We start from the raw sequence: 13,948 nt of genomic DNA, 5'->3' as shown, positions 1-13,948 counted from the left end.
ATGTAGTCACGAGACCACTGCTAACCATTTTAAAAAAATGAGCGAGGCTGGATATGGAGGAGGCATTAAAGATTTGATGAACCAGCTCGCAAAAATGAAACGGCAAATCAGTACTTAAAAGCGCTTGTACTTCTGTGCGTGTGTCTGCTATGTGAAGGACATAAGTTTCACGGGCAGAGCTCAGGGCCACCTGTTTTTGAGACAAAAGGGCTCTTATACGGCCTAAACCATTGAATTCAGCTCTCAAGGTTGGTATTCTTGGCCAAATTAAAGCTTCTGAATTCCCATGCGTGGGTGGATACAACACATTCTTGCAGCAAACGACCCTTTCAGACACGGTAACCACATATGCGATACCAGGCTCTAACCCACAACAAAACTCGTTATTTAAAAGTAAATAACTACCGTTGGACAACAATGTGAACGTGGGAACTATTGCAGGAACTGGTGTCCCTTTCAAAACACAGGCCAAATTAGGTTTGTCCTGATTACAAGAACCATGCAACTGGATGTGTCTGCAAATAAGTGAGCGGTCAGGGGACTGTGTACATTCTTCACCATTCAGATTCACTTCATTCCCCTCCTTAAGGCATCTGTAAGTGTATGGTAAAGACCATGTCTCATGGAGGAAAGCGCTGCCTAATGGTTCATATCGCCCAATGGCAACATATTTCATACAATTTGTAAATTTATACAAAGCAAAAGGTAATGTTATAACACCATGAATAAGCCATGTTGCTGCAGTTACTTCAGCTACCGAAAATGGCAGGGATTCTAATTTTTCAATATGTAACATAGAAAATGTCGCATCTCTCATTGACAACATGTGCTGTTTTTCAGTCAAATTAAACGGGGCAAATAATGATGATACGTTCAAAAAAGTCCATGGCACTCGACCAGACTTAAGAGTCTGTAGTGTCCACGCAAACTGCATCACAGAACGCAATTGATTTTGACCATGATATAACACGGACACTTCATCATGTACAATGTCGACAACAGAAGACACAATATTATTTAAAGTGTAAATTCGGGAAGAAAGCGTGTTAATGCTGTTATCAACCACTGCAAGCACTTTTTCCAAATTAGCTTGATCAATAGCCCTTAGGCGTTTAGCAGCCTCAACCTGGTTAACTTTCCAAATTTCATTGTAAATTGCATACAGGAACCGTTTAGATCTACCTTTAGCAGGGCCTTTTATAAAATCGTTTAAATCCACATTATCATGTAATTGAGACAAATGTAGTTTAACTGCAGCCAAAGTAGAATGCTGTAACCAATTTTGACACAGCTTCCCTACAGAATAAGTTGTGACAGTATATCCTTCTTCAAAACGTGGATCGGGCCTGAGTTGTGTGAACCCCTCAGCCAAACCCATAAATCGGCGCTGGCAAGAATCAGCACTCTTTTGCCATACCAGCCAACCCTTGGAATCCAAACTGGAAATGTTAAAGGACGAATTGTGTAAAAGAGTTTGCAACCCTTGAATGGAGGAATCAGTGAAATTACCCCAACCTGTATATTCATTTAAATCTGGGATGGATGGTGTATTTAATTTTTTAGAAGTAGCCAATCCAAAGCATGTTGTCTGGAAAATGGTAGAATTTAAAAACAACATGTGATTTGGGATGAGACATGCACGGTGTAAAGCCTCAGTGCCTTGTACCTGCCAATCTTTGGTACCCCAAACCGATTTAAGGTCAATTGTTCCTTTCCAGAACTCGTAGCCATCTACAGCCAACCTGTCTAAAAAGGACTTCGAATACAGTAATTTTGTATCGGTAAGTCTAACTTTGGAAATGGGCTTTTGTGTCATTTTAAAATAAAACGACTCCGGATTAGACTGATCAAAGTCTGTAAAATAGGTATATTTTTTCAGAAATGTATTGGAACTGCCACTGAATGGAGCAGGGCAATGTTCCCATTGTGTATAATTTACAGCAACCCTCCTGGAATTTGTCTTATGCAAAAAATGATTACCATAGTGTTGAAAACAAAACAAATCACCATAATTAACAGAATCTGTATACAGATCCTCAGTATCGAAGGCAGCATAATACTTCAAATCCGAGAATAATGCTTCTACGGACTGAATATCCCAATCATCAGAACATATATTTTGTTTAATCACATCTCCCATGTTTACTCTAAGCACATTTGGAACATTAATCACTTCAGTAGGCCCGTGTATCTGAAACCTAACCGCATCCCACACAATCCCATCAAGGACAGGCCAAGCTGTAATGTTAACCGTATTTAAGTTTCGTTTCAGTCTGTGCGCAGAATGTGAAGAGGAAACAGGGGCCAATGTTCCATTAAGGTACCGAATTCCTGTTCTTTCTTGTACGTAGTGACCATCAATCAGGCGGAAAAAATAAAACACAAAACCAATTGACATAAAAAGATAGAATGAAAATAGGATCAACCATATGTATGTCCAAGGCGGAATTAAAAAATGTTTTTTGAACAACGTGGCATATCTTGCAATGTTTGTGGGTTTCTTTGATGTTTCCGAAACAGAGTCAAAAGAGAATCTGGACTGGCCTGCCAAACGGGTCTGCAAATCAGGCATCGATAAATCAGCAGGATAAGTGTAGTTTAGCTCATCAATGTTAGTATCAGGAATAGTATTTAATAAAGGACTGGATATGGCAGGCATCTCGAGGGACACCTCCTGTTCTGCACCAGATGTAATAGCCAGCACAGAGTGCCTCACCATGGAAGGACAGGATACCGCCGGTGTCATGCTATGAAGAATCGGCCACCCTGTGTGTCTTGACATTGTCAATAGAAATAAATCTGTTTTCCTTACGACCTGGAAGTGGTGGTAAAATGACTGTTCTTGTGCCCTTCACTCCAAGGACTCGAACTGGTGCTCGATATGAGGGACCAAACTCTTTCTTGTTATCGATCTTCTCTCGAACCAGTTCTCCAACTTGGGGTAGCCAGCCAACTACCGGGATCTGCAACGCATCATCCGATGTGGAGGGCAAATGTTCCTTTGCAAGACTGTCTCTGGTCTTTTGTAGATTCTGTAAAACATTGCAATGTTCATCTACGTCAAAGGCCCCGGCCTGGGCCTTGTAGTCCGGCCCATCAAGGTCAGGTACATACATCTTGATACCAAAGAGCATTTCGTATGGGGTCCGCCCACCCAGAGACCTTCTAGGGAGATTATTAAGCACACGCTGCACGCCTATGAGGTGGGCTAGCCAGTTTCTACCAGTACCTATAACTCGGGCTGTCAAAGATTGCTTTAAGTCGTGGTTCATTCGTTCTACTACACTATTGCCCTCAGGCCTGTAGGGACTTGAAAACTTGACTTGGACTCCCAACGAAACCATAGCAGCCTTGTATGCCTTAGAGGCGAAAGCCGGGCCCTGGTCCGAATGGAAAGTACCACAGGCAAAAATTCCCACAAAGACACGCAAATCCTTAATGACAGTCCGCGAATCAGCGCTTCGATGCGGCCATACCCATACAAAGCGTGTGCATGAATCAACTGCTACTAAGATGTATTTAAACGCAGTATCAGAAGAAAAAGGACCGCAGTGATCCAAATAAACGCAACCAAGCGGTTTATTAGAGATGTACAACTGTGTCTGAGGCGGACGCGCAGCAGTAGAAGGCTTAATCTGCTGGCAAATGTTACATTGAAGAACATATTCACGCGTCTGTTTGTACAGACCCCGCCACCAGAATCTCTGTTGTAGCTGAGTTACAGTGGCAGAGACGCCCGCATGCGCAGACGCCACACCTTCATGTGCCGCTGTAATCAAAGCAGCTCTGCGATCCGAGTTGGGAACTAAACGCTCGCCAACTTCAGGGATTTTCACATAAGGAACCTTATCGGGACTTAAGTGGTATGTGTATTTAGAAGGGAATCCCGCAGGATATTTACCTCCCTTCTCCGTTGCAGCTACAGCTGCCAAGATGTCATCATCGATTTTGCTTTTGGACCTCGTGACTGCTGCAACTAAGTATTTTGATACCGCTGACTTCGCTGCTTCATCAGCAAGCGAGTTGCCAACAGCGTGGACCCCCACGCGCTGATGACCGAGAGTATGAATCACAAACACGAGTGGCAGCTTCTCTTTAAGTTCCGCCACTCGGACCCAGATAGTTTTATGTTTTATTGTGCTACCTTTGGAGTCACGAAAATCATTCTGAATCCAAAAGAACAAGTTTTCATTGTAAGACTGGACACAGTAGTAAGAATCACTTACGATTAAAGTCGTCACACTACGATCTGCGTACTCCAATGCAAGCATCAGAGCACGAAGCTCTGCCAATTGAGCGGTGCAGTCTCCAAGCGTCTGCGTGTGCACGACACTGGACTTGAACTCATCGTTCACCATGGCACCGACCACAATGGCGCAAGCGGAAACGTAGGCATGTTTAGAGCCATGCGCAACCTGCGCCGAACCATCAGTGTAAATGATGCAATGGAAATCCTCCAACGGCCGCATTGCTAATGGAGCAGGATGAACAAACTCATACTGTAAATACTCCTGGGACCGTAAGGTGGCGTAAAAAATAAACGTGACATCCTGGGACGTCAAGGACGCAGCCCATTGAATCCACCGAGGGTGCAAAGCTTTGGAATTAGGTACACTGGCTTTCGTAACCGCCTCTAAGGCAGGGCACGGGGTAACAACCAACATGCGCTTTCCTTGTGACAGGGCACGTTCCTTAAGAATTGCCATCTGCACAGCCGTTAAAACTTTCTCCACAGTGGAAAAACGCAATTCAGCCGAAGTGTACAAGTGTGACTTGTAAGCAATAGGTACTGTATCTCCTTCATTAAAAGTCAGGTACGTGAAACCCACCGCCCCAGGGATAATTCTTATCACCAGGTTGGTCTGGTTATCACGAGTCTGTAAGTATTCAGAAGCGAGCAAATCAGCCTGCAAAGACTGCAGAATGGCCGAATGCTCAGGCAGCCAGCATGATTTGGAAAAAGATGGTTGTATCAAAGCATACAAAGGCTTGATACGCTGGGCATATTCCGGAATGTAAGTCCTCCCGAAATTCAGAAAACCCAGAAGAGATTGTAATTTTTTCAGTGTTGTCGGAGAGCACAACTGTGCACATTTCTCCAGGAAATGGGGTGCTAAACCCTTCCCTTCATGGTTAAGCTTGTAACCTAGAAACAACACTGTGTACTCTGCAATGTGCGACTTTGCAAAGTTAAACTTGTAACCCATGTCAGCAAAGTTACAAATTATGCTATTTACTCGACACAGATGCTCCCAAAGATCGTCGTCTGTGAGATAAATGTCATCCACATACGAACAAGCAACTGGGTCGAAGCTCTCCAAAAGAGAGACTATGCGCGCGGAAAAAACTCCCGGACTGTTCTTGTAGCCCATTGGGAGTCGTTTAAACATTTTTTGCACTCCGGCGCATGTAAAACTGGTCCATTGGGAACTTAGACCATCTAATCTATGTGCATAAAAACCATTGGAAATGTCAAGCGTGGTTTTGAACCGTTTACGCTCAAGACTATTCACTAACGCAGAGCCGTGCGTATTCTGTACTGCACAGTTACGGCAATGCGAGTTCAAATGCCTATAATCCAAAACCAAACGATATGATCCGTCCGGTTTGTTCACAGTAAAAAGGGGGTTATTCATCGGTGACACACACGTTTCAATTACACCTTGATATTCCAATTGTTCAAGGATAGCCGCGACTGAAGCTTTCGCTTCACGCCGTATGGGATATTGTGGTTGAGGCTGTGGCTGTGACCGTAAAGGAATCTCATGGCTTGGTGACAATTTATCCCAGCCACATTGATTGCGGTACACAGCCGGCGCAAGCGCCAGAGCCCACTCTTCTGCAAAATGCAGCGCCTCCACCCTCGGCACTGTGTGCGCGAAGCTGGGTAGGATTACCTCCTCCCCTCGCGGAGCTGCGAGAACAAAAGGTGGGGGCCAGTCAGCCTCCGATAGCAAAATGTCATACGTAGACGAGAGATTTTCCCAAAATACCCCTTTTACAGTTCGCTGCATGTCACCTTCAATTAACAGGACAATTTCAAAAAGTCTTTCAGGGGGAGCAACATGCGTATCTGCAGTTTCAATCACAACAAAAGTTTCAGTCGCTGTCACCTTCAACAGTGGACGGAGGGCCTCTCTCACTATAGTAATCTCTGCAGCGCTGTCCAGCAAGGTCAGAGCCCACGTCAGATTCCGAAGCCGCTTTCTCACTATCTGGGGCATAACGATGCGCGGTCAGGGCAGCGACTTTCTTCGTGGCAAACTGAGGTCTCTTGGGCGTAGAGCCTTCCTGCTGATCTCCACTGGAACGCGGGCGGGGCTGACCACGTCCTTGCTGGCCACCCCGGCCCTTGCCGCCCCCTTCACCACCGGTTGACGGAGCCGATGAGTCCTGAAAGGAACGAGGAGAGCGTTGTTCAGAAGCCTGAAACCTCTCAGGCGATTTAATCATCGCGCGGTCGCGCAAATCATAAACACGATCCGACTGCGCAGGCAATGGAGACGCAGGAGCAGAAACCTGTATTTGTTGTTGTTGTTGCTTACCCTGATTCTGCTTTTTAGGCCAATTTTGTTTCTTGGTCTTTTGTTGTCCACTAGTTTCCGATGTCTGACTCTGGGGCTGTTTCTTCTCCTTATCAGGAAAAGTTTTAACCCCCTTTGCATTGCGGCCCACCATTTTGTAAGCATTCACAATAATCTTTGCTAACTGTCGGGGCCGGTCGGGCTCGGGAACCAACGCTAACGCGTTAGCAACTTGAAAGTTCACTGCATCCCCCTTGACATTGGCAAGGATTACACCGCAAACCACTTCAAAGGAGCCACATAGGCGCATGCCCAATTCAACAGCCGCCTCCGGTCCGTGTTCGTCCTGAACACGTTTAAGGACCCCACCTAGATTGGTCACAGACGGGGAGCCATAGCACCTCGAATAGACCGCTGCAAACGTTTTTCCCCAGGTCTCACAGTCAGCAAGGTCAGGAGCCAGATCTTTCGGTAAACTCAGTGTAAGAATCCGGTGCTTATCACCCGGACTCGTATTAGGAAACACAGCCTCCAGCTGGCCGAATTTCTCAGCAAGCCAGAACGGAAAATCGTCCTTTTCTAAGGGCTTTTTACCCATCACGGAATTAACCATGACCGGGTTGATTTTCAGACCAGCATGTTCTGCTCGAAGCTGTGCGCCTCTAAGGGCCACGTCCTGAACATTACGGCCAATGTAATGAACAAGCGCTCTAATCACTCCCACCGCGACTTCATGAAGCTGCCGCAGTTCACCCACGTTACAAGCGTTACGTCGAGGGTGAGGAGTAAATCCACCCAAAGCAGGCCAATTAGTGCCCGGAATGGACAAAGGACCTAACCTCGGAGCGGTCAAAGCGTGCGGTAGGGCGCCACCAAACCAAACTCCATGCTGCCAAGCAACTATAGGTACCTCCAGTGCTCTGCACGGAGCGTATTCTGACGGTACAACCGTAGCAGTGTATGTGTGAAACACACCAGTATTTGCGTTCACCTCCGGAAATGTCACTCACGAATAAAACAGTTCGTACGGGTAAGCATGTTCCGCGCTCACTACCAGAACCACAGCCAAGCCTTCCAAAGGAACATCATACATCCGCAAATGGTCACGCACCGCAATGGGACTATGCTGCGGGATGTCCACGGCTTGAGCCATGTTAGCACAGGAAGTAGAAAAAACTAATTATACTTTGTAGCACAACTGGGTAGTAATTCAAGGAAACCGTTTTAGATAGATTCAAGCTTGAAAATTACCTATTTTAAAAATAGGTAGGTTTCTCCGACACTGCCGTTTTCCGGAAACGGGAATGTAGGCGTTAAGGTTTGAATGATATACTACTCGAGTGTCATGTTATAAGGCCAACCAACGTATGGGCGCCATGTCGCAGGGTTTCCGTTCTCTCACAGAACTGTGCTCAGAGACCTAGAACCTGGGTGAGTCAGGGTGACCCACAACTCACCTATGTTTCAGAAATCCCCTTACCAGGCTAGCTACAGTATCTCATCGGCAGTGAATACTTCCCGATGTCTTAGACAATCCAGAACATGAACTTAAAATACCTCAGGTATCGTGGAACACATGAACACTCTTTCGTTATATTATCATTCCAAACCGAAACTGGGAGGCAATGAGAACACGTGCAAGTTTGAAATGTTTATTTTTTCAATGCAACATTCTCAAACGCAGTATCTTGTATAATATCAACATACATATTATAAAAATCAGAGTCAGCAGCATAGTCACTAATCCATAGTAAGCAAATTGTGATAACATATTATGATGCAAAAATCTATAGAATTCTGTATCACCTATATTTCGCGCACCCTAATTAGCCTATTATATTATATCTAAGAAGGTCTCATCTGGGCTTTAGCTGGGCGAACCCATACCTCAAATTCTCAGTAGGAGGAGATCACATCAACAGCTACCAGCTCTCAGCATGTCCAGCATCAAGTGTGTTTTCTCATTCCCTGTAACTGTATCTTGAACTCACGTAAAGCCCAAAGTTGGCACAAACATTATTTGTGTTATGACTAACGTAGTGCGAGGATCAGGCCTACAGTAACCTTGTGTTAGAGTGTGCAGTTCTCAGTGTGCAGACAGTTGTACCAAGTGTTCCAGGCACGACTGATACCAGTACAATAATATATTATTCTGAAATAAATCACATCTTTCGTCTAGGTTAAAAGCTGAAATAACAATTAGGTGTCGTGTGCAAACCGAAGCAGAAAGAAAATATGGCGTTTAAACATTTACTAAGCACATGCTAACTTAACACAATCTATGGAAACGTAATAACCATATGACACCACTAGGCAAACACAATGAGTAATGTAAGGAGCAGTGCTAGACAAGCCTAGGATTTTTGTTGAAACAGGATGTCAATGACAAGAATGCAATGGTTTGATAGAAGGTAAATAAAGAGAACTGATTCTATGGAAGGTTTTTGTATTAATCAAAGGGAGCGGCACGCCCACAGCCCAACTATCAGACGGAAGGAAAGGCCAGAGGGTTGCACTGGAGCAGATGGAAGCTCATAGTAAGCCTCCTAAACATAAAACCCAATGGGGGTTTGGGTCAAGATTGTAAAAGGTTGAAAGTCCAGTGATGGCTGATCTGGTAAGCACATGGAAACTGCACATAGGGGCATCTTTGGACTCAACTGAAAAGAAGCAAATGTGCTGCTGGAGTGAGTGAGAGAGGAGCAGAGCAGGATGAGGGGATGCCAGGTTCAATGCAGAACCCCGTGCAGCGATATAGAGGATGCGGAGGTGTCTCTGGAAGGAATGTAGTAAAAAAGTAGCGAAAGGAGGGAGAGAGCAGAGGAGCTGTAGGGCATTCTTGTAGGTAGTGGTCTCATGGAGAATATTTTGCGTCCTTAATGCCTCTTTGCCAATAGGAAACGTTTGGTGTTATTGCATCCCCTGTTCCTTTGCGGCACATGGTTCACAGTGCCAGCACATTACAAATTCAAATGCTGAAATGGAGGTTGACTGTACTGTGCAGACCTGTGTTCAGGCATTCCCTTCTTGAACAATGATGTGCATTGTCAACTCTGTCCCGATTCAATTTAAAGAGATGGGTACTGTGTGCCTCGTTGATCACAGTCCTATACCTAAGGGAAGGAGTAACAAATACACACATGAGGGTGCTTCAAGGACAAATCAAAGATTTAGCCTCAAAGAAGTACCGGAGCTTATAAAAAGCGTGAAGTAGTAGGTTTAAATACGGCCATAAACACCAGTATCCACCCAGTGATAAAAAAAAGAAAGATGCAAGTGAGACAAAAGGGATGAAAGTTAATGACCTAGGCAAGTCATGAGATCTCATCAAACTGAATAGCGGGTAGAGGAATCTGCAAAGCCAAGTGATGCAGTCAAAATAGAGCATGAGGAATAATAAAATAAATTAACTCCAATGCAAGAGAAGTATCATAGGTTTTCGGTTTCAATAAAAAGATTGTGAAACTTTCAAGAGCTGCATAAGATGATGCACCAATGCAACATAAGTCAATGGATGAGTTGTTGCATTAACTGTTGGCGAATTGCGAACACAATGTGGTGTCGTGTGCGAGGTCTGGTAAAATTGTCAAGCCACTAAAATCTAATAATGCCATTAAGAGAAAACATACAATTAGTAACCCCCTACAGTTAGATATGAGTCCAAAAAAGGGAGATGATTAATCATGTATAATAGAAGCAAACTCAGATCCAATGTGCAGACACAGGTCTCCCTCTACTGTTAGCGGGTGCTGTATACTCAGCCAACTGGGAGTTTCAAAGGCACAGGTGATGTGAAAGAAATGTGTCATTGTGACATTATGTCCTTCCGGTTATGAAGGAACTCCCTGAAAAGGTGTTTGGATCCTACTCATCTGCAGACCAATTTTAAATGTTATCTACGTTTTCAGGCTTTCTGTTGATATGGGTCTTAGAGACGCCCTTTAAAATGTATTCTAGGTGTGCCCTCTGCGGGTGCGTTTATCCCGTTTCGCGTTAATTGGATGAATATTCCAGTTCCCACCTAGCTCGTGCAGGGTCGTATTTCTCATCTACTACATCCCAAGAGAGCTGCAACACTTCTCTTCAAAACTGAGACATCTGGGGCTTTCCATGGCTGCTGATTGTGACTCATCCAGTCAGCCTGAAGCAAAACTACCGAAAAGCAGGCTTCCTGCTCATAAAATGGCCTGCCAGCTGGCCTGTAAGAAACGTGTTGCTGCCTGGCAAAATAGTAATACTCACATTGAAAAGGCACAATAAATGCCTTTACCTCACAGGATTGACGTATTAGCGGGTCTGGGCCCTTATTGCTCAGCTAAATTGGGGCTCTGTTAATAGTGTAAACAAGAAAAAGAATCTCGCTGTCCTCTTTCAGCGGTGAATACCTAGAAAAAAGTGGGGTGCAGGAACTTAATTTTCTAGGCCCTTGTGTGTTGTTCACAATATTTCTTCTAAATAATTTCTGCATGTACTGTAACATATGACGTCATTAAAGGGCCACTTTTTGCATTTTCTGTATCCATGAACATATAAAACAGTATTGTGTTGAATCATCCAAACGTTGCAAACATATAACGTGTTGTACTGAAACAAATGATACGAAAAAAATAAAAAGACAAATATGTAAGAAATAATAATAGTGTTTTTTATACAAAATTATGAAACAAAACCTGGATAAATACTCTATGTAACAGTCAGCTATTCTTGAACTGAAAAAACAGTGGAGGATATTCTCCAGAACGTGTGATAATTATTGTAAAATTAGCTTAACACAACTTCTCACATCGCAGTCTATCGTGGGAAAATAACGCTGTGTTAACGTTGTATTCTCAACACAGCGGTACCATGTAATAGTCATACAATAACACGTCAAATGAGAGTGTTAAAATTAACGCGATGCCTAAAAAATGCAAAACATGAACGTGAAAAAAGCGGCGATGTCCCAAACCGCGATGCAAAAATCTGCGATAACCAGCAACAGGCCTGCAATTTCCACGCGTCATGCGGGAAAATGCACCATAAAAACAGAAAAAAAACTGTGAGATGACAATGTACATGTACAACCTCACATCTGTGATGTAGTACAAATGTCACCTGTCCCTCATCAAATAGGCATCTCCTCACAAACAGTCACAAAGTACATTGTCATGCAGTCTTTATGTAAACTTCGCCTATGCGTAAACATACATGGAACAGACTGTGAAACTGCATCTCCCCTTTACGTTGCAGAGGGACAATCAACACCTCCTGCAGAGCCCAAGGACAACGACTACGACGAACTCCAACGGTTCATGGACAACCTCCGCACCCCACCTCCAGTAGCAGGGCAGCCCAGCACCATCGAGATGAGCCCACCCCCTGCACAGACCACACAGTAGGAAGCACACACCCACCATGTCTGGCTACCAGCACCTCACCGAAGAACACATGGCGTTCCAACGCCATGTGTTAGACCCCCAGAAGGAGCTGGCTGAACAGGTGCGGGTGGGGTTCGACCTCATGGCAGCCAAACTAGATGCCATACGTGGGTGTCTAAGTCCCATCAGGGACCACTTACACTCCCTAACGGACACCCACAGCCCGCCCCATGCCCTCCAACAATCCATGCCTGGTGTCGCTGGAGTCATGACTCGGAGACAACAACAAATGTCTAGTCAGAGTGGCTACAGCAATGTCTTCCTTGAATTGGGAAACATAAGGAGGGTCATGGAGAACAAGAAGTGGATGCAGGTGCAAAGAATGGCTACCACGGCTGTACACGAAAAAGCTGTAGATGGGATCTTCCATGCCCTGCAGATCCTCAGCATGGGAGTGATGTCACAAGACATTGCACAGATGAATGCTGCTGCTACTTCTACATCCACATCTCAGGGCCCTGATGTGTCAGTTTCAGACAGCGCTGCAGACCAAACACTACCACCCACATGTGAGGCACATGAAACGTCAGAGAACGAAGATGAGGATGAATCTGCCTTAGTGGCAAGAAGGAAGCAGTAGCACCCATCTCCGCCAAATGGCTTGTTTCTGCCTGGTTCTCCCCTCTGCATCATGCCCTGGAATAACACCTTCCACTGTCTCCCGATACACTCTGCGACACTAACCTTGGACCTCTACATGGACTGCCATATTTAGTTTGCTTAACAATGACACAGCAATCAACCTGCGGACTGGACTCTTCCCCTTCCGAGTAGCTTGCCAATCCCTAAAGGACTCTGGCTGGCCCTGGGGCAACATTGTAAAGTGTTGTCTGCATGGCCCAGTACTAAGACAGCTTCAACACTCCACTGAATGGGAATAATACATACTAATACACACAAACGTGTCATGTCTATGATTAATCAAGTATGAAAGCATGGACGAATGTAGGGGCAGTGATTCCCCCTTAAGTCCATGTTGCTCATGTTATGGGACTTGAGTCACAGGGTGCATCCCTGTATCATGGTGGTACATATCTGACCCAAAAGAAGCCTTGTTGTCAACTGTAGGTCACAAATGACAGCCTATATGTAATTATTTGCGACACATGTGAAACACTGATGAGTGGGGTTCCGTACTATCTTTGACGCATAGAAATGGAATGTCGAATGCGTGACACCCCAAACAGCCTCTCTGTACAGAGGTGGCACATCCACCATCTATTTTAATTTTTTTAGATTGTTAGTACTACATGTTGCACTTACACTTGTTAGAGTGATGTGCTTGTACAGAGGAGTGACATGCACTCAGGGAATGTGTGTTGGAATACATTTATTTGCACATGCTGTGCCTATGATCCTTTTGTACTGTCCCATGATTGCTAAGGACTGTCACAATGTGACATGCTCATGTGAAGAAATTGTCAATGATGGTGTTCCTATGGGCTATTCCTGCTGCAGCTGCAGTGGGGTGTGGTCCACCTGCCTCATCTTCCTCATCCGGTGCATGTGGCACTTGTATCCAAGGGGCATTGGTGAGTACACATATGTTGTGCAACACCCAAAATGCAACGATCATCTTGCATCCGATGTCTGGGCTGTACAGGAGCCTTCCACCTGTGATGTCCAGGCACCTGAAACGTGACTTCAACACGCCAAATGTGCGTTCCACGATGCCCTTGGTGCTTTTGTGGGCCGCATTGTACTGGCTCTAGGCCTGTGTGTTCGGGGCTCGGAGGGGTGTCATCATCCAAGGGCAGAGTGCATATCCTTGGTCACCTGTGACAGTGCAGAGAGACTTGAGTCAATAGTTGGTTCTGCATGATGTGTTGGCAGGCTTACTGGTTCATTGGTGTGTGATATGTGTGACTTAGTGATTCCTGTTTGACATGTGCTGCTTGAAACAAATGAGAGGCATCAATGTGTACTACGAAGCCTCACTGCAGCTCCTCCCTCCCCCTGAGCCTATTTACTAGTGTGCGCAACGCGTTGCATCACTTGCACTCCTAC

Source organism: Lissotriton vulgaris, chromosome 8, assembly GCF_964263255.1.
Source record: "Lissotriton vulgaris chromosome 8, aLisVul1.2, whole genome shotgun sequence".
Lineage (NCBI taxonomy): Eukaryota > Metazoa > Chordata > Amphibia > Caudata > Salamandridae > Lissotriton > Lissotriton vulgaris.
Note: the sequence above shows the minus strand (reverse complement) of the source record.